At 33.5% G+C, this 23,372-nt stretch overlaps 1 pseudogene; it reads right to left on the reverse strand.

Moving 5' to 3' along the window:
* Window positions 1–1,944: 1,944 nt before the first annotated feature.
* On the reverse strand, window positions 1,945–20,828 carry LOC120206594 (annotated as a pseudogene).
* Between the last annotated feature and the right edge of the window lie 2,544 nt (window positions 20,829–23,372).

Raw genomic sequence — 23,372 nt, forward strand, 5'->3', positions numbered from 1 at the left:
TATTATGCACTTGAATAAAAGATCACATGATGGTTGAAGATGACAAATATGCTCTTCTTTGTGTTAATTATGTTCTTCTTGTAGTATAAGGATTTTGAACAAGATGGATCCTTTTTCTTGATCCATATTAAAGCTTTGAACTTGAGTTTTTTAAGTGTGAATTATGTGGGAGTGCAGAGCCTATGTTGTTGAATTCGTTGCATCATTCTTCAAGCACTCAAAATTTTTATTAGCCTTAGAACTCGGTATGTTTACACAAACTACTGCAATTCAACTTGTCATAAGCATTGTCGAATTATAATATCTTTATACACACAACAATGCACTGTGTTAGGCACTCCTCTTTGTCGCAATGGACCTCCCGAGGAGCCGGTATTGTGCAATGCTCGTGGTTCACGGCAGAGATGTTTGTTTATTTCAGAATGATTAAGCGCTGAATGATTAAGAGGCTCTGTATGAATTGACTCTGAATGTGACATGCTGTTTGATAATGGCTCTGAATCATTCAGAATGTACTTCTGTGCTGAATCATTCAGCACTGTTTTGCTGAATCATTCAGAGGTGCGAAACAAACGCGCTGAATGTTTGACGGTTCAGCATTTAACGCTGAATGGTTCCATTCAGAGTCAAACAAACAACCCCTAAAGGAACACTTGCAAACTATACCCCACTTCGCGCTCGGGTTGAACCTGATGATTTTGAGGATCACAGGGCTTCTAGAATGAAGAGCATATCTATAAATAAAACATCATTTAGTACTTAAATTTAGTAATCTATTCAAATTTCGTCCCTAAATCTTTTTTATCCGCATTTGTCCCTAGACTTGAAAATGGGACACAATCACAAGGTGTCAAAATTCATGTTTAAGAAGGTTGTCAATTTCGAGAAAAAATGTGAAATTCATAGGAAATAATATTGATAAATAACATTTTAAAATAAACAATAATATCCATTGTTATTGATGGAATATGTAATGTCATTCCTTTCAAATTTCAAACCTCTTTTTTAAGGTGAATGACTCCTTAAGTATCTAAATTATCAGTTTTGATCCATTTTAGTACTTAAACTTTTAAAAAAAAATCAAGATCATACCTAAAATATAGTTTTGTTTCATTTTAGTACCCATGTTCAAAATTTAATATTAAGTTTTGAAAAAAATTGAAAGTTTAGATATCAAAACGGACTAAAATTGATAGTTTAGGTATTAAATGCATTAATTTTTTAACGGCATGGTATTAAAATAAAATATAAATTAAACGTTAGGCATGATTTTAAAGAAAAAAAAATTCAAAGTTTAGGTACTAAAACGGACCAAAACTGATGGTTTAAGTGTTAAATGTGTCGTTTCTCCTTTTTTTTATGTCTTTAAGATGATGCAGGGGCGGAGCTCCCTTAGGGCCCAAAGTGCCCGACCCTGTAAAATTATTTTATGTTCGATAGATTTTGATTTAATATTATTTTGGTTAATGTAAAACTAAGTATTTAAATTAATAAATATAAGAATTTATTAGATATTTAATTAAGTAGGGGCGAACTGAAGAATGATAATCAAATACCAACAACCGGTTGGTCTAGCGAAATGAGGCACTAGATCCCTTAAGCAATGTCAGGGGTTCGAATCTTGGTGATTGCGAATGGAACAAACTGGGTTAAGAGAGGCGCCATCGCCTCTACAATACCTGATCCAAATTAATCGACCAATAGATTGGAAACCGATGGTTATACAAAAAAAAAAGAATGATAATTCAAATGTTCTCAATTTTTTTTGTATAATAATAATTTAGGTCATTATAAATTTAATTTTTCAGAGTGAGCACACATAAAACATAAAATTTTTAAATGGGATAAATATAAATAAAATTTCAGAGTTGACCCTCTTTAAAATAAATAACTAATCAAATATATATATATATATATATTGGAGAGTACATGTACATATCAGTTTCACTCTGATTTCGCATTCGAATTTAAATCTCCCATGCTCTTCTTCATTCTTCGCAGAATCAAAGGGACAGGCTTTTCCAAGACAGACACATTAATGTTGTCCCACACATCTGATTTGGTCGGGAGTTGTACGATTTTCTCCGCAATCTCCATGTCTTCAGGAAGAACAATACGGTGTACGAATTTTTCCATTCTCCGTTGTTAGCTAGGCTTATAAAGAACTCCGGACCAGACCTGATCCAGGCAACTGATCCCCTTCTTATGGTAGGGCAAGCCTCTGTTGGCATCTTTATGGGGTTCCTTGTGCTTCAAGAATCCCTTGAATCGGTGCAAGTGGCAGACCATAAGGAGCCTGCGAATTCCACATTACAAATATAAAATCATCGATAGCTAGAAACACTTGTATCAGGCAAAGTTAATCGCTATAAAATGTAAGATATAAGAGATCGAAGATTCCTGTTACTCAGACTCGAGTATGAGTGTGGTATGTGTTGAACAAAAGTATTTCAAGAAAAATGAAGAGCCGGAAACATAGTTGAAGGTCTGTCTGCTTCTCCGTAGTTCGGGTTCAAGACCGAGCTCGGTGAGCTAATGAATCTATCTTAAAGCTCAATGTAGAATGTTGCCGGCTCCAAGTTTACAGGCCAAAAACCAAAAGAAAAGAAACAGGTAGATGCTCCTTAAACTTCCATACATCTTTTATGTGATTTCCTTCTGAATCCCAAGATTGTCCTCGGCCTTCTGCACGATAAAATTGGCAACCTGCACAATGGCGCAATTTTAAGAACTCGAGAATGTAGGCCACGGAATACGGAGCACAGTCCGGGAAAAGCTGCATCAAACAAATAATAATTGATCACAACATTGTTTCAAGGTCTTACTAATTCGGTGGCTTCAAAACGGATCGTCTTAATCGTGCATTCAACATGTCAACCAGGAAAAAAAAAATAAAGAAACAGGACTAAACGAATTCAAAACAGCACGTGCTGATCGCATTAACCAGTACTAATTCTACCATCAGAAATATTCATCTTTTGTTTACGTTTGTTCCCACTGTAATTTGCGAAAAGGGCTAAAAGGAATGAAACAATATAGAAGATAATAGCTTCCGAACGAGCGTCAACTAAAAGTCCGACACTCTATGACACTGATGCACACAATTCACAATAACAAAAAAAGAAAAGAAAAGAGAAGCTTAGTGTTCTATAAACAAAAGTACTCACATTTATATGAAGAGTACCATATTCGATTTCCATCCTGACAATGCCCTGTGTAAACACTAATTTTTTATTTTACTTAAATTATTATTTTTAAAATTATTATTATTATTATTATATATATTATTAATATTATTAAATTAAATATTACAAAACCCTAAATCCGTTTACAAGGCCCGTTTACTGCTGGCCCAGACTAAAATGAAACTCTAAACATTTGGGGTTTCAACTAGGGTTTCTAAACCCTAGCACTCCAGCCACCTCTGATGCTTCCAGAAAGCCAGCCGCCGCCTCTGCCAGGTGGTCCAACGTCCAGCTGCCGACACTCCAGTGCCACGCCACCTCGCCGCCGAAGCCTCTAGAAACTCTGCTGCCACGACTCTGATCGTCCACGTTGTTGCCTATGGTGAGTCACCACCATAGTTATGGTGACTCACCGAAAGCTTCCTAAGGGACCGGTCCAACGAAAGCCTCGGTGGTGGCTATAAAAGCCACCACACCTGTAAAATAAAAAGAGAGGAGACAAAAAGTAGAAAACCCGAGAGAAGACAGCCTAAACGGAGAACAAGAGGAAGACAAACAACCAACCCAACAACAACCCACATTAGCAAATAAAAGATAAGAATAAAGGAGCTTACCGAGGAGACTAAGCAGTGATCGGAGATGCTACACACCGCTAAAACCTTCGAAATACCGAAGGTATTATTATAGATCTACTCCAATATGGAGCGTTTTAGGAAAAAATAAAGTCGGATTTGGCCTTGGGAGATTGAGGGCTTCGTTTTAGGTGTATTTGTAATTTTCCGGCCACCATGGGTGGTGGCCGGAGGTGGCGATCGGCGCCGGAACTTAACCGCCGACAGATGGCCGGCCGGATGTTTTAGAGAGAAGACAAAGATAAATTTTTATTACTCTCTGTTAGAGAGAGAAAGGAAATGAGAAATGAAGAAAGAATGGCCCTTAAGGACCGATTTTGGGTTTAAATACCCTCCCCCATACGACGTCGTTTTGGGGGAGGGGTATTTGTGTAAATTCATGTATGGTTAAACCATACGCATAGTCACCAGAAGTTTATAAACTTCCATTTTAGCCACTAAAACCAACTTATATGTCTTTTAATTTGGTATTTTAATTTTATTTTATTTATATTCTCGTCACTGATTAGATATGTTTACATATATATTTAGAATTATTATTAATGTCCATATTACATTATTACTTAGAATTATAGTTTTAAGTTTTAATATTTTACATTTTAATCCTGATTAATAATTTAGGGTAAATATTATAATTAGTCCCTCAGATTTTAATATTTAATATTTCAATACCTAATAATTAATATAGGTTAAATCACATTGTTAGCACTCAAGTTTTATAATATTTCGAATTAGGACTCTAGTTTTATAATTTTACATTTTAATCATTAATTTTCATTTTTTACTATGACTTTTTAATATTTTACATTTTAACACTATATTTTTAATACCTTTTATTTTAATCATTATTTATTTGCAATGTTATTTTATTACTTTTATATTTTAATTATTGCTTTAATTATTATTTAATTATTATTTTATTTTAATCATATTTAATTAATTTTATAAATAACTTTTAATCATATTTTAATATATATTTATTTTTCAATATTAAGAAAGGGCAGTCTTAAAGCAACTGGATGTCCATTTTCTAATATTTCTAAAATAAATATAAATTATATATATTAATCTATATATTTTAATTATTTTTATAAAAAATATTTTATTAATATTTTTTTATTTTTAATATTAAGAAATGGGCTGTCTTAAAGCACCTAGAAGTCATTTTCTTATATTCTCAAATAAATAAATATCCTATTTTTTTAAATTATATATTAATTTATTTCAATGTTTTTAGAAAATGTTTTATTGATATTTATTTATTTTTTAATATCAAAGAAAAGAGCTGTCTTAAAGCACCTAGAAGCCCTTTTCTGATATTTCTAAATAAGTAAATATCTCTTATATTTATATATTAATATATTTTTGTAAAATTATAAATTTGAAAATAACAGAATTATAAATTAAATATATCTTTGAATTTTTAAATTTCTAATAATAGAGACAACTTATAATTAATAAAGTACCAATTTTGGGCATTGTAGGGGTGATAATCCTTCCCTAAACGTAACCGACCACGAATCCCTTTTTATTTCTAAAAAGAATGAATTTTTGGTTATACGCAGATCAGTTTATCTTTTAACTAATGTTTTCTTAAAAACTCTTTTAAAAGATAATTTTTAGGTATTCGACCTACCTGACCCAAAAGGCCGATGGCGACTCCCAAAACATTTTAAAACCATTTATTCATACCACTTTTCCCGCCGAAGCAAAAATTTCGTGCCCGGGCGAAAACCGATTACGACAGCTTGGCGACTCCGCTAGGGACTGGTTATGCTTTGAAATTAATTATAAATTGTCTCTATTAATTAGAAAAAAAAATCATATATTTAATTTATAATTCTTTCTTTTCAAAATTTTTATATATACTTATTATTTTCATTATATTTATATGTATATTATTTTATTTTCAAGTATTAAAATTTATTTATTTGTTTGTCAGAGGTTTGAACATTTCTCCTCACACACAACACTTGCATTGCATAACATAAGCTTTCTAATCAAGCTTGTCCCTTTTTAAGTGGGAGTGAAAGCGACGTCTTCGTGAGAATTTATTCTCCGTGTCAGACCTAGCAAGTAGCTTTCGGGGTTCATATGCTCTATGTCTTCGTGAGAATTTATTCTCCGTGTCAGGCATAGAGAAATGTGTCCCCTCGAATTGAACTCGATCCGTTTAAAGTCTGTAGTGGACCAGGTTTGAGGGTTTGGCAGCCTAATGGGGCATCAACAAGGACAATTCGAGTACCTTTACTCCTAGAACTGAAACTTTGCATATAATAAACCCTAGAAACTCTCCCGATCTGAAACCATGCCGAAATTTTGTCCAAAATAGGTGTACACAAAGGAGAAATAAGTTTTAACTTTTGTTTTTTATTGATTTTTTTTTCTGAATAAATGCATGTGAATTGGTAATCATGTGGTTAGCTTAATTTTTCCAAACAAAGCATGGAACTAGAAAACATGAGGTTAGGATTTATATACCATGATAGACAGGATTTTTTCCTCTTTTTATTAATTGGTACTAACCAGTTTATTTTTTTCCTTTCTCATTTTTATTTTACATTACTCTAACCTGTTTACATTAATTTGTTTTGTTTGAATTGCATGATAATGACATAACCAAAAGGTGTTTACTTGAAAGACTATTCATCAAATTGGAAAGAAATCGTAAATGGACAAAAAGTTTTATGATCAAACAAAATATGATGCGGCCAAGGAAAGACATCCTGATGAAACTCTGAGGATAGAAGCAAGCAATGCACACAGAGATCCTGTTATATTAATACCAAAAGTACTCCACAAAGATCCTGCTAGATTGATACCAAAAGCAGTCTACAGTAAGAGTATCAGTCGGGACATGCAGAATAGAGAAGGCTTTTATGAAGCTCAAGCATGTTGTTTAAAGGATCAAAACAAGAAATTGAGCACAAAAATGGAAGCCATGCATGAAGATTTCCAGAAGATCAGTCAAGCCTTTCGAAATGTTGGCATAGGAAACACCCTAGAAGAGTGGATCACAGGGGTCACCAAGCTGAAAAAGAACTGCAACATATATGAAGATCTTGTTCAAGAACTTTTTGGACAAAAAAGTTCTCTTACAAGGGAAAATGAGCAACTCCGAGAAATGACATAGAAGATGAAAGAGAATGTCATGGAAGAAGTTGTAGTCCAGACAAATAATATGGTTCTTAAGTGATAGATTTAGCTGATTTTACAAGGAGATGAAGCAGACTGAAGACTCAACTTTTTGAGCATGAATGGAAACTAACTGGGCTTTGGAGAAGTTAGGAGAGAAAGATATCCTTATATGTAAAGTTTTGTTTGTTGTACCGAAACTTTTGTGTTCAATGAAATCTGTTCTAAGATGATCACTCTTGAGTAAACACCTTTTCATACATGCATTTGTATTTTGCATCTTTGCATTTTTCATTGTGCATTTATACTTTTATATTTGCTTTTGTGCTATACAATTTGCATTTTTATTGTTACATTCACATATTTACATTTGCATTTTTTACGTTTGTATTTACATTTTCATCTTTACATAATTACATTTGGTTTTAAACTATTTTACATACATTTAAACATGAAAACTTGAGAGTATTTCGTGGAGGATTCCATGACAGAATTTCTGAAATCAAAGTGGAGCTAACTTGGTCTTCCTAAACAAGGATAATGACCATGAATGAGATTTTAGTAAGGGTTGGTAGAATTGAGAAACTACAAGAGCAACTTATCAAGACTCAACAAGAGATGATTGATCAAGTAAAAAAAATTCCATAATGATTCAAAAGAGAAAATGACAAAACTGATGGACCTGATAAATGTTGTACTCCATGGAGAGAAACTCTTAAAAGATCCCACTGTGAAGGCTGTGAATAAGGTTCTGAATAATAATGATGAGTTCGATGTGATAGTGTCTGATGATCAAGAACCTATTAGAGAGCATGGTAATTCAAGACAGATTCAAGATTTGGTCCCAAGGGGCAATCTAAGGAGTCTGGTGAACACTACCCCAATTATAGCTGAAATGAGCACCCAGAACCCCCTCGATAACATGAGAGCATTCAGTCGTTCAGAACGATCAAAGAAGGTGATAGCCTCGCGAGCGAGAAAAACTCTGAAGGTGTATCAAGAATCTATCTCAGACCTGTACCCTCATTTGGTTAAAGGTCAATATATTACACCAAGATTGGTGAAGGTGTCACCAAAGCCTTATGCCCATTGTTATGATCAAAATAGCTTCTGTAATTTTCACTTGGGTGGTATCTGGACATTCAACAGGGAATTGTTGGTCACTTTTAAAGGAAATAGAGACGCTCGTCGACAAGGGAGTCTTGACACAAGAAATGATCAAGAAATGAGGGGGCAAATAAGGATAAAAATCCTGGGCCAAGTACACACCCAACATTAGAGGAGTAATGATGCATAAACAAGTGGAAGTGTTATCTACCACTGTAGTACTTTCTATTTTCAGCATCTTGTTGGAACTTGTTTTTTGTTTCTTTTCTCCGCTTTTGTGCAATAAATAAATGTGTGTTGCTTTTATGGTTATGAGCAAGGAATCAATTTTTAATCTTGAGATTATTGAGTATCAAGTAGATTAAATATTCTTTTAATTTTTCAAGAATTATATATCTTTGGCAAGTGATAAAATTATACCTTCCATCGAATGCCAATTACTTGATCCTTACTAAAACCAAATTTTGACCGTACATTTATCTGAGACTCTGAAGAAATGTCTCTACCTATTTTTGAGACACCAACTCTAGATGTTTACCTTCTCGGATAGAGTTGGTTGGTTTATGATATTACCCCTTCCACCATATATATGACCTCAAAAGTCACACATTTGACCTTCCAAATACAATGCCATCATAAAAAAAACTCAAAAGAACCAAACTTTCAGTTATCCGTGAATTTTCCTGCAAGAAGAGATGAGATGAGGCATCATGGACCAACTTATCGAAGATGATTTCAAGTGATTGGGAGATACTCAAAGAAGATGTGATTGATTGAAATAAATATATCATGCATTAATTACATTGTTTTCATGTTACAAAGGTTTTTGTGTATGAGATGACGAACGGCATTGTTTCATTTATCCTTTTAAATATATATATATATATATATATATATATCCTTTGTTGTCCCCACTTGAGCCTGAATGATTTTTCTTCTGATTCAACCCTAACCAAGGATCACCCTCCACATTAGGGGGGCAAGGTAAATGATATTGGCTCACAAAAATAAAGATTGTCAATACAGTTTTATTACGAGGACAAGTTTCCATGAAGTCAAGAAAGTTTTGAACTACAAGGTATGTCAAATACAGAGTGCTTGAAGATCAATCCAATAAAGAATAATGGAAAATCTCCAAAATGCAAAAGGAAAAAGAGGTGCTCAAAGCAATTGAAGTATTATACTCATCCAGCAAAGAAAGAATAAGGAAAAAAGAAAAAAAAAAGAAAAAGGAAAAAAAGAAAAAAAAACAAAACAAAAAGGAAAAAAAAGAAAAAAAATGGGGAAAATTGAATCAAGATGGGTGACTTATTGAGCCTCAAGTTACAAGGTTGATCAAGTACAAACAAGAAGAGCAAGAAATGCTGGAGATATGAGAAAATGGAAATGAATCCAAAATTTGGCAGTCTAGAGGGATCCAGATAATGGAAAAATCCCCAACAAAGCAGATCCAAGTTATGCAAGGCAAGATTGATGGCATCAGAATGAATTGATCCTTGGTTTGATTACCCTTAAACACTTATTTGGGCCTTTTTATCCCTTTCTTTCATAACCATAAGCCATGGCCTATGTTACGTACCTAAAAAGTCCATTTTAATCATACATGGATTTCTAAGTAAAAGAGAATATATTTAGAATTCATTCCGCCTCTCAAGATTGATTTTTATTTGCAAAAATTGGTTTTTAAAATCTTTAATGCATGATATGAAAAATGATAAAAGGGGGGGTTCAAGATGTAAATTTTTAAATAACATCTTAGAACCAAAGGAGGATTCGAGTTGAAAACCTGAAAAGGCGGCTCGAATATTGAATGGTGCAACAACGACATAAAAGACGATCTTAAGCTCTTAATGAAGCACCGCACATCCCAAAGACGTTCATGATATTCTGGAATCAAGAAGTATCTCTACGAAATGAGCATAACAACCATTTCTTCAAGTTAATAGAAGCCCAAAGAGACATATATGCTGAATTAACCTGAGAGACCTTACTTTACCAGAACTAACCTACACCTTAAATCAGTCAATATTTTTGACACTTGCTATAGGAATATGATTTTTGAATGATTTAAAAGTGTAGTTGATTTATTTGATATTCATTAAACTCATTGTTTATGATTTGATTCTATTGTGAACTTGAGAAGTGCATTACTTTACAAAATTCTTTCATTATTCGATAAAGAAAGGAGAAAAAACATTTTCAAACAGGACAGTCTCAAATGAGGAAGGTCCTTGAAGCAATTGTTGCTTATTCTACCTCTGTTGTAGAAAAAGAATGAACGAGGCCAGAATAATAAAGCACTTCATATTTTTGAAGGCAAGTGGTCTAAGAAGCCAGAAAGTCTGGAGAATTGAACTTGTGACACTATCCTATGACATTATTAACAGCTCATCAAGAAAATTATCGTTTATCTCATGCTGAGGTCGATTAGCATCACCAGACAAATTATTTTCCCTAGCCATTAATCCATGTTCTCTAGAAAATTACATCATAGAACCATGAACAAGTCACTACCTGCACTCTGGTTATACTGTGATGCTGGCTCAAGTCTTGATACATCATTGTTGCCTCTTCCATGCCGATCATTTTTTTGTCAAGATGATATCCATTATGTCCTTCAGAAGATTGCTGAATTTGAATTTGAGAACATATGGCACAGAATAAGACATTGGAACAGATTCTACACTTATAGACCTTTCATATTGAGAATAGTGGAATATGGCAGTGCGTATCTTGGAGAAACAGAAAAAAGTCGTTGTAGCAGTCATTGCAAGGCACCAACAAAAATATTCTAGTTCATCCTGATGATGTTTATTTGTTCCAGTAAGGTTGTTACATGGGATGCCATCGACGACAAGGTCGAATTCGCCAAATCTAATCATCCATTGCTCCAACTGATCACTATTCAGTTCTTACACATCTACTTTCAAAGGTATGTCAAGACAGTAGAAGGCAACCTCTCCATCACTAATCCCAGAGAAAAGAGACAGAACATTGATACAACGGGGAACATGTCTCTAGCAGATCATACTCCTCGTGTATGGTTTTTAGGGAAATCTAAAAACATTTCCACCTTATCAGGTTCAAGTGGAACAATTTTATCCCTTCCAACCCATACCAGATTCCATTTTCAGCACTCATCAAGAACATACTTCTGGACACTCGAAGATGGCTCATCGTCATAAGCTTCAAGAGCCTTATAGATCCTTTCTGTCAATTTGGCACTTCCTGTACATGTTTGTAAACAGTTTAACTTTGTTCTTGAAGCCCAAGAAGGCCACCATGTTTAGTCAATGGAAAAACATCATGTATGGCACATGGAGGAAGCAGAAAAAGAGGAAATCTATTCTCAATTGGTAGATTATGAATATAGCCCCTTTCCTGTGTAGCAGCATAAAAATATTTCGAATCTACAAATTCTGGCTCTACATCAGTACCATGACATTTCGGTCCAAACACCAACTGGAGCAAGTGCCACTTTCTCGTAGTAGAAATAAGGAGGCCCAATAGCATCTTCTGGAAGTGTTCTTTGAGTTATCTGATCTGTTTCGGTATGAACCATAAAACCAATCATTGGATTTGAAAGATGAACTGCATGATCATCTTCATTAAGAAGCTTCTTTTCAAGCTTCCTCTGCTTCTTCTTTTTCCACAAATCATAGCCCGAGTTTCACCTTTTCTTGTAATTAGGATCATGGCATAATGGATTCCTATCTTCTACCGGAAGAAGTGTGTCAGCAGCCTCAGCCATTTGATCAGCACATATAAAATCTGTCAACTCTGTAATTGATAAATCCGGACCACATCTCTCCATGGCTATTGAAGCCTCAACATCTGAGTATCCCATTTTCGTCAAGTATAACAGTTTATTATTCTCATCAGAATTCAGGATTTCCTCGGTATCAGAAGAACTATCAATATTTGTGAAATCATCTTGAAAGATCGCTTCATAATTAGATGAGTAGTTATCATAATCAACATGTTGCATGGGTGTGGATTTTCAAGAGCCTGTATATGTAGTCTTGCTATTGCATCAGATTACTGTTTACATGAATTGGTTTCTCTATCACAGAAAAGTATATTCCAGAAATAGCCTTCACTGAAAACAAGGTTCACTATGTCAGCCTGGAATGGATTACCAAGCTATTTATACTGCTCTGTTCGACTAGACTCCTTCAGAAAAGACACATATCTCAGACGTTTTTGTCAGAATAATTGAGTCTTCTTAAATTTGCGACAACATGAAGAGAATTCCTCCAGTTACCTGACAACACTGCTGTTTAGTGACACCAGAATGAGAGTATTCAAGATAAACATATTTGGAGCACGAATAAAGCCACAAGTATCCACCACAGTGCATTGTCAAAATTGAACCTTGTAGGGATCATGACATTTCAGTCAAACAGACATTGAGAGTGAATCAAACAGATCTAGAGGGACATCTTGAGGGCCCATTTCAACCAGAAATAGAATATTAGGGCATTTTGAAGGCTCACAACAATATGAATATTTGGGCATTCTTGGAGGCTCATCTCAACAAGAAGTAATGTTGAGCACACTTTTAACATCTGTATCAGCAAATGTTGGGGCATTTTGAAAGCTTATATCAACAAGAAGCAAATGATAGGGCAGGATGAAAGCCCATTCAATCAGAATTAGGATTGTTGATGCATTTTTGAATATTTGTATTAGCAATGTTGGGACATGCTGAAGGCTCATATCATCATGTGTTAAAGATCATTGATTTGAGAAAATATTTCCAATGAGATAGAAAGATATGAAGAATGAAAATTATGAAACAGTGACAGTCAATCTGACTACACATAATTGCTTCGTTCATCAGGCAGTTGCATTAAGGTCGTATTGTTGAACAAATATTTATTCAGCAAGTATGGTTTCAAATACCCAATCTTCTTAAAACCATGTTTCACATGATAGTGTGTTCTTTGTTAAGCTACATCACGGTTGCATGAATAAAGATGGTCCCCTTGTAGACCATACGATCCAAGGATCAGTTCCTCGAAATCTCGAACTCTGAATTTGGCCTTTTATGTGTCGGTGATAATTGAAAATATTTCTTTGAGATTCCTGTCAGTTAGTTTCAACCATACTGTTGAGGTTACGAAGCTGTTTTTCACATCAGTTTTGTTTACTTGATGACATTGAAGAGAGAAGCTCATGTATATTGCTCTTTCCCGATGTTACTGGGGTTATCATTGCCAGCTAGACTAAACTGAGTTTTCATCTATTTGGTTTATCATGTTCGTTTCATCCCCAGCAGCAAGAATTCTACGGATATCTTTCTATACATGGCTCTTATAGTGGGTGTGTTTCTACTTCTTACAATGCTCATTACAGAAGAAAATATGATCAATATCACACTTGCCCTTGCCCGAGATGATATCAAGAGCAATTAGTGTCTCCTATTCAATTCGACATCAGCACATTTTGTGAATTTGACCAACTTTTTTGGTCATACCAGTATTTCACTTGTATTCCCATTGAGTTTTGTTCTCAAGTGGTCTTGTGACATCATACAAAAACTTTGAACACTAGGCAAAGAGCTTCAACGATTGAGAAATCTGAGCAGAAGCCACAGAAAAGGATGAATGTGTTGTCAAATGCTTTACGAACATCTGAGCAGAAGCCAAAGAAAAGGATGAATGTGTTGTCAAGTGTTTTACATCTGAGCAGAAACCACATGAGATGATGCATGTGTTGTCAAATGTTTTACGGACCAGTTATTCTGATGCTGAACCAATGTTGTGATCATATGGTTTCCATTTTTGATCCAAGATGAAGTTTGTATTCTTCAACTTCAAGATTATAAGTTGAGATATGATGAAGATTTCTTTCCGCAGAAGGAGAGCTGAAATTTTAACAACAAGAAACTAGGGGAGTCAACTAAGGTTGAACGACAGGTTGTTGTTAAGCATCTCGACATGATATGGTCCAAGTTGCCTTGTTCGAGAACCATTTAAATGTGGAGACATGAAAGGAATTGAGATAAATTCTCCTTATGATGTGTTTCAAGAATCAAATCAGAACAGACTCTACTCCACTAACTAATCCCCGCTGAGTCAGACATATCTACATCTACACTCTTCAAAGATGATAAATTCTCTTTTTAAAGATGATAAATTCTCTTTTCAAAGATGAAAGCTTTATGGGATTTATACACAAGTCCAAGAAAATGAAGTTGGTTTTATCCAAGACAAAATGGGGCATCAGGGTCATAATTTTGACTACGACAAGAGTTCCATAAATGAAACATTTCTTCTAAGGCTTTCATGAAGCAAAGAAGACACAAAGATACAAGTTGATCAGATGGTTCTTCAGAAATGCAAGCTTGATAGCATAAATTGCTATACTCCAGAGGTAACTCTGGCAATAAATGATGAAGTGAAGGAAGACCAAGTTCACCACTTTGAAGTCAAATGAAGATTGCATCAACATTCATGCATTCATAAGAATATCATTTACACAATAGACAATGCATTACATTGATACATCTGAGTGCATTCAAACATGAAGTTTTACAGATCTTCAGAAGAACAAGAAGATTCATGGTAAGAAATACCTTACAATAAGAATGTATTCAAAACCGCAAATACATGAATCATGCAAATATCTGAAGAAGAGATGGACGTAATCCACAAAAATGAGCATTATCTTAAGATTGGGACATGTTACCCAATCAACATGTTATTTTAAAAAAAATAATGAGAAAACGATTTCCATAAGTTTCTCATTTTATCTTTTCTAAAATGAAATTGTTGAAAAGTAAGAAAACGATTTCCTTAGTTTTTTTACTTAGTAAACTATTTCCAATAGCTTTATCTTGAGATTGGGGCATGTTACCCAATCAACCTGTTATTTTGAAAAATAATGAAAAAAACGATTTCCATAGTTTCTCATTCAATCTTTTCTAAAAATGAAATTGTTGAAAAGTAAGAAAACGATTTCCTTAGTTTTTTACTTAGTAAACTATTTCCCACATTTGTAAGTCCTGCAAAGCATGATGTTTCCAAAAAGCCTTCGGGAGCTTTTTGATGTTTTCAAAGCCTTAGGGTCATCTGTAAGTCCTGCAGTGCATGATGTTTCCAAAAAGCCTTCGGGAGCTTTTTGATGCTTTCAAAGCCTTAGGGTAATCTGTAAGTCTTGTAGTGCATGATGTTTCCAAAAAGCCTTCGGGATCTTTTTGATGTTTTCAAAGCCTTAGGGTCATCTGTAAGTCCTGCAGTGCATGATGTTTCCAAAAAGCCTTCGGGAGCTTTTTGATGTTTTCAAAGCCTTAGGGTCATCTGTAAGTCCTGCAGTGCATGATGTTTCCAAAAAGCCTTCGAGAACTTTTTGATGTTTTCAAAGCCTTAGGGTCATCTGTAAGTCCTGCAGTGCATGATGTTTCCAAAAAGCCTTCAGGAGCTTTTTGATGTTTTCAAAGCCTTAGGGTCATCTGTAAGTCCTGCAGTGCATGATGTTTCCAAAAAGCCTTCAGGAGCTTTTTGATGTTTTCAAAGCCTTAGGGTCATCTGTAAGTCCTGCAGTGCATGATGTTTCTAAAAAGCCTTCGGGAGCTTTTTGATGTTTTCAAAGCCTTAGGGTCATCTGTAAGTCCTGCAGTGCATGATGTTTCCAAAAAGCCTTCAGGAGCTTTTTGATGTTTTCAAAACCTTAGGGTCATCTATAAGCCCTTTAGTGCATGATGTTTTTTAGGACCTCTGGAATGATGTTTTCAACATTTCAGTCTTACTCAAAAGAAGAAAAATGAAAAATTATTGTTTTTTTTCGTCTTTACTCTATTCTTGTTAACACAAGAATGAGCAAAGAGGGGCAGCTGTAAACACTAATTTTTCATTTTACTTAAATTATTTAAATTATTATTTTTAAAATTATTATTATTATTATTATTATTATATATTATTAATATTATTAAATTAAATATTACAAAACCCTAAACCCATTTACAAGGCCCGTTTACTGTTGGCACAGACCAAAATGAAACCCTAAACATTTAGGGTTTCAATTAGGGTTTCTAAACCCTAGCACTCCAACCGCCTCTGATGCTTCTAGAAAGCCAGCCGTCGCCTCTACCAGGTGGTCCAAAGTCCAGCTGCCGACACTCCAGTGCCACGCCACCTCGCCGCCGAAGCCTCTAGAAGCTCTGCTGCCACGACTCTGACCGTCCACGTTGTTGCCTATGGTGAGTCACCACCATAGTTATGGTGACTCACCGAAAGCTTCCTAAGGGACCGGTCCAACGAAAGTCTCGGTGGTGGCTTACCACACCTGTAAAATAAAAAGAGAGGAGACAAAAAGTAGAAAACCCGAGAGAAGACAACCTAAACGGAGAACAAGAGGAAGACAAACAGCCAACCCAACAACAACCCACATTAGCAAATAAAATATAAGAAGAAAGGAGCTTACCGAGGAGACTACGCGGTGATCGGAGATGCTACACACCGCTAAAACCTTCGAAATACCGAAGGTATTATTATAGATCTACTCCAATATGGAGCGTTTTAGGAAAAAATAAAGTCGGATTTGGCCTTAGGAGATTGAGGGCTTCGTTTTAGGTGTATTTGTAATTTTCCGGCCACCATGGGTGGTGGTCGGAGGTGGCGATCGGCGCCGAAACTTAACCGCCGGCAGATGGCCGGCCGGATGTTTTAGAGAGAAGACATAGAGAAATTTTTATTTCTCTCTGTTAGAGAGAGAAATGAAATGAGAAATGAAGAAAGAATGGCCCTTAAGGACCGATTTTGGGTTTAAATACCCTCTCCCATACGACATCGTTTTGGGGGAAGGGTATTTGTGTAAATTCATATATGGTTAAACCATATGCATAGTCACCAGAAGTTTATAAACTTCCATTTTAGCCACTAAAACCAACTTATATGTCTTTTAATTTGGTATTTTAATTTTATTTTATTTATATTCTCGTCACTGATTAGATATGTTTACATATATATTTAGAATTATTATTAATGTCCATATTACATTATTACTTAGAATTATAGTTTTAATATTTTACATTTTAATCCTGATTAATAATTTAGGGTAAATATTATAATTAGTCCCCCAGATTTTAATATTTAATATTTCAATACCTAATAATTAATATAGGTTAAATCACACTGTTAGCACTCAAGTTTTATAATATTTCGAATTAGGACTCTAGTTTTATAATTTTACATTTTAATCATTAATTTTCATTTTTGACTATGAATTTTTAATATTTTACATTTTAACACTATATTTTTAATACCTTTTATTTTAATCATTATTTATTTGCAATGTTATTTTATTACTTTTATATTTTAATTATTGTTTTAATTATTATTTTATTTTAATCATATTTAATTAATTTTATAAATAACTTTTAATCATATTTTAATATATATTTATTTTTCAATATTAAGAAAGGACAGTCTTAAAACAACTGGATGTCCATTTTCTGATATTTCTAAAATAAATATAAATTATATATATTAATCTATATATTTTAATTATTTTTATAAAAAATATTTTATTAATATTTTTTTTATTTTTAATATTAAAAAATGGGCTGTCTTAAAACACCTGGAAGTCATTTTCTTATATTCTTAAATAAATAAATATCCTATTTTTTTAAATTATATATTAATTTATTTTAATGTTTTTAGAAAAAAGTTTTATTGATATTTATTTATTTTTTAATATCAAAGAAAAGAGCTTTCTTAAAGCACCTAGAAGCTCTTTTCTGATATTTCTAAATAAGTAAATATCTCTTATATTTATATATTAATATATTTTTGTAAAATTATAAATTTGAAAATAACAAAATTATAAATTAAATATATCTTTGAATTTTTAAATTTCTAATAATAAAGACAACTTATAATTAATAAAGTACCAATTTTGGGCGTTGTAAGGGTGCTAATCCTTCCCTAAACGTAACCGACCACGAATCCCTTTTTATTTCTAAAAAGAATGAATTTTTGGTTATACGCAGATCAGTTTATCTTTTAACTGATGTTTTCTTAGAAACTCTTTTAAAAGATAATTTTTAGGTATTCGACCTACCTGACCCAAAAGGCCGATGGCGACTCCCAAAATATTTTAAAACCATTTATTCATATCACTTTTCCCGCCGAAGCAAAAATTTTATGCCCGGGCGAAAACTGATTACGACACCCTGGACGGAGAAGACGCAAAACCGATCATCGATGCTGAAGAAGCGTTATTGACATGATAGATAGATGGAATTTCTACAATAAAAAGGTTTAAAGAAGAATTGTCCTCATGAAAATAATCAACAAAAAAAAGTAGAGTACTAATCAGATTATGCAGCTAGTAACATTAATCATTGAGCTTAACCTCTCCTTTCCCGAAGATGAGCCCAGAAGTCCAAATAACGCTTTTCCCTGCGTCCTGCCGATCAGGGGACAAGGCATCCTTCTGTTTCTTCAACCAACACTGGTGGAACAAAACGATAAGCATATAAGACTCTATAGATCTCGTGATTTAAAAACTCGAATTGCCTTATGCACCGACCTTTTCCACCATCGAATTAAGCCATGATACAGGATGACAAAGGATGCAAATAAAACACTACAATGTCAAGTAAAATGCACATAGAAGCGTGAGATTCAATTCTGTCTGTGTACTATGACCGACTAGAAGTTGTATTCAAAGAGTATAGGCTAGTCAGAAGTTCCAGTAAGATGAGAGATTTCGAGGTTTTCGGAGACCATCTCCGAAGGTATAACACATATGTATGCATATTCGAATCTAGCATGCTCAAAATTCAATTCTCAATCAGCTAATACATTCAACAGATGAAATCAAAACAACCACTGTAGAAGCATAAAAAATGAAACAATTAAGAAAAAGGATAATCCAATTTGGTATTTTCAGACTCACTACAACAAAACCTTGAGAAAAATCAATAAAAAAAATCAAATTAAAGAATGAAAATTGACCTCCCCAAATCTGGACCCACAGGCCTCCTTGTTCCCACAAAAGACCCAAGTATCACACAAGCAAGGTCCATCATTGCCACTACACAGAGTCTTGCAAGCCCGGCAACATTCAACAGATGAATTGAACTTGAACTCAGACCCACACTTCACAGCCGGACCCCATAGCTCCAAATTGTCGATGCCTCGACAGCACTCGTCCTTCTTCTTTTCCACCAAACCATCACTCACCGCCACTTCCAAAGGCTCAAAGATGGAACCTTTGGAACCCACATTGGGGCTCAAGAGTGATGAAACAACTGCATAGACCAAAACACAGGAGAACAGGGCCACCGAGAGAGGCGAAACGGGAGTGTTCTGGGTCGTTTAGCCGACGACCCATTGGAGATTGAGGGATGAAGAGGAAAACCCAGAAAGGAATTTGGATGAATGAGGCAGAGATTTGGAGTTGGGGAGAAGGCGGTTGGTGGTGAAAAACAGGGGAGAATCTGAGGAGAAGTACTCATCAAGGATTGATTATTATTTATTCATCAACTACTACCAGTACACACTTTTTTTTCTACTTGATTGAGGGTAGTTATGCGGTGCAGGGCTTAAAAAACGGCAAATATACGGTGTGACCGGTTAAACAAGTGATCGGTTAAAATTTAGACCGGTTATATTATATTATTTAACTGGAAATATTATAAAGTACAATAACATACTAGGTAGCGCTTATATAATGTAATAGGTAGCGCTTATATTTACCTATTTTATAAGTAAACCGGTATATTTATACCGATAGCATTGTAAATTTACCTATTACATTATATTATATTGAAAGTGTCCATACTTTTTATAAAAAGGATCGATACTTCTTTTAAAGTTATGTAATTTATGTTTCAATTTTTTTAATAGTGTTTCATGTTTTCCACCTACAATATTAATTTAATAATTTATTTTGCACAAAAAATTATTTGATTGTTTTGATATTTTATAAAATAATATTTAGAATTTTTAATTTAATAATAATATATATCGTAACGAAAAAAATAAAATCATTAGACGCCTATAATTACTAAATTAATATCTTAAAACTCACTCAAAAGATAACATTAAATTAATGTTTTCCACAGTGAAAAAAGTATGGACACTTTTATAAAAAGGATAGACACTTTACAATATAACCACTACCTATTACATTATATAAACGATACCTATTACATTATATAAGCGCTACCTATTACATCATATGTTTACCTATTATATTGAAAGTGTCCATACTTTTTATAAAAATGATCGATACTTTTTTTTAAAAGTTATGTAATTTATGTTTCAATTTTTTTAACAGTGTTTCATGTTTTCCACCTACAATATTAATTTAATAATTTCATTTACACAAAAAATTATTTGATTGTTTTGATATTTTATAAAATATATTATTTAGATTTTAAATTTAACAATATTAACTAAAGATAATAATAAATATATTTTCACAGTGAAATAAGTATGGACACTTTTATAAAAAGGATAGATAATTTACAATATAACAGGTAAAAATATGACAAAATCAGATTCATTATGACAAAACCGGTAAAATTTACTTGATATGTTAAAAGTATGGACACTTTTATAAAAAGGATAGATACTTACCGATAACCAAAGTTTACCGGTTACCAAATTTTTTAATAGTTTTTCATATTTTCTACCTAAAACATTATTAGTTGTCAACATAATAGGTACCGCTAAACCGAATTTATTAAATACATTTTAATGTATCCGGTAATGCTGTATATTAGCCGTATATTAACCCGTCTTTCCTGAGACATTCCCCTTGGTTGAGGGTAAGCCTCCAAGTCAATGTCTACTATCAATGGTTAAATTATGGTGTTGGCCCCCTCCATTATGCTCAAATTCGATACTTAATCCCAATACTCTAATTTTGTGTAAATATACATTTTAGTGCCTGAACTTGGTCTCCAGGTTAAATTTAGTATCTTTTTTTTTGTTCAATTAGGTATTTGAACTTAGTCAAAAAGTTTTTCAAATTATGATTCAAAATTTTAAAGGGTAAACTATTTAAATGGTCACTTTCATTTGAGTTTTATAAATTTTTCCTCACTGAATTCAAAAAACATAAGATTTGGTCACTTTCATTTTGTTTTAATTAAGATGCGGTCACTGAAGGTTAACGACTGTTAAACCTTTAACGGTTTGCTGATATGGTGCGGTAAATATTTGTACACTTTCCTTTCATATTTGTACATAGATAATACATGGATTAAGTTTTGGTCATTTTCCTTTCATATTTGTACACTTTTGCTCACTTAATTTAAAAAATATATAAGTTTTAGCCACTTACGTTATCGTTTTATTAAGTTTTGATCACTTATATTACTGTTTTATTAAGTTTTGGCCACTTACGTTGTCGTTTTATTAAGTTGTGGTCACTTGGATGTTGAATGTCGTTAGTTTGACGACGTGACCCGTTAGTAAAATTATTTAATTTTAACCATTACACTTTAGACAAATACTAATTATGGGTCTTTTATAAATTCCAATTAGTTTAGGGACAACATTATCATTTACCCATTTTTAATATTTTCTCCCTCACCCCTAATACTGCTCATCTTCTCCTTGTTTCTTCTTCAAACATTTATGTTCCACTGCAATAGACTTATTGTTTCTAATTATTAGTTGTAATTACTTGAAGTCAAACTAGGTGGCGGGTTCTCAGTTGTAAGAAAAGGTATAAAAAAATAACGAAGATCGTGAAAATGATAGAGAATTCGCCATTAAAACTCTAAAAAGATTCACCACCACCACGATGCCACCACCTCGAACCGAGAAAACTAGAGCTTCTTCGATGGCATAGTTATTGACGACACAGTACTAGATTTCCATCTCTGACTTCTTGTTGACCAACAAATTCTTTGTTATGAGAAAGATCGTATATAACGTTTCGTCGTATCTGAACATGATCGACCTCCACGACGTTTAAGATTGACCTCCACGACGTTTACTAAGATCAAACTAGCGTTCACTTAGTACTGAAGCTCTACTTTGGCAATGAGTTGTTCGATTGGATCGTCCCAAAAATGAGGTACTCGAAGACCGATGTAGTGGCGGTGGACCGACAAATTGCACAGGCCGTATAGGGTAACAGTGATTCATAGGGATCTAGAATCGAAAAATTGTTTGTTCTTGAGCAAAAAAAAGATTCGACGTTGAAGATCCTTGGTTTTGGATTGAGTTTAGAGGATAGATCCAGTTACCGGTTATTTGGTCCATTGATTATGTTTCACTGGAGGCACTTTCTCAAGGGAAAAGCGCAACGAAGAGTGATATCTAGTTATCAGGTTATTTGGATCCATTGATTTGTCTACCCTCTTTGGAAATTGAATTTTAGTTTGTATAACTAAGATTACCCAACTTCATTTTATCTCTAAGTGTCTACCCTCTCATTTTTCTATGAACTTGTAGTGTTATTATTTGTTATCGGAAGTTGAGAATCTTTTATTATTCTTGAAATGAAGCATGAGTCCTTGAAAGAAGGCAAATGAAGCAATGGAGTAGAGATGTCTGAAAAAGAATCAAGGAGAAGATGAACAACAATGAGGTTGGAAAGAAAACCTATTAAAAATGGATAAATTGAAATGGTATCCCTAAACTAATTTGAATTTACAAAAAGACTCATTATCAGTATTTTGTCTAAAGTGTAGGGTTTAAAATCAAAATTAAATCATTTTACTAACGGGTCACATCATAAAACTAATGGCATTCAACGTCCAAGTGACTAAAACTTAATAAAACGATAACGTGAATGATCAAAACTTAATAAAACGATAATGTAGGTGACCAAAACTTATGTTTTTAAATTTAGTGAGCAAAAGTGTAAAAATATGAATGGAAAGTGACTAAAACTTAATCCATGTATCATCAACATGGAAATGATGTGATTTTAATTTTATATATTTATCGTGACACGTCAGTAAATCGTTGAAGGTTTAATGACTGTTAAGCTTCAGTGACCACATCTTAATTAAAACGAAATGAAAATGATCAAATCTTTTTTTTTAATTCAATTGGGAAAAGTTTATAAAACTCAAACGAAAGGAACCATTTTTGTAGTTCACCCAAATTTTAAATTATTCTTTAAATTTTAATAAATCAAATTTAAATAGTTAATATGTATATATATAATGTGTTTTGAATATGTTTCATGCTATATTCAAGTTTACATTTGTTATTCAGTCTTATGAATAGGTTAATGGAATTACCACCCAATTGGAGAATTAACCCAAAGTTAAAATAATTATCACCGCTGGTCTTATGTTAAAGAATTCGGTGGGAAAAATTTAAGTTTGACCGGG

This window comes from Hibiscus syriacus, unplaced genomic scaffold, assembly GCF_006381635.1.
Source record: "Hibiscus syriacus cultivar Baekdansim isolate YM2019G1 unplaced genomic scaffold, ASM638163v2 tig00013960_pilon, whole genome shotgun sequence".
Classification (NCBI taxonomy): Eukaryota; Viridiplantae; Streptophyta; class Magnoliopsida; order Malvales; family Malvaceae; genus Hibiscus; species Hibiscus syriacus.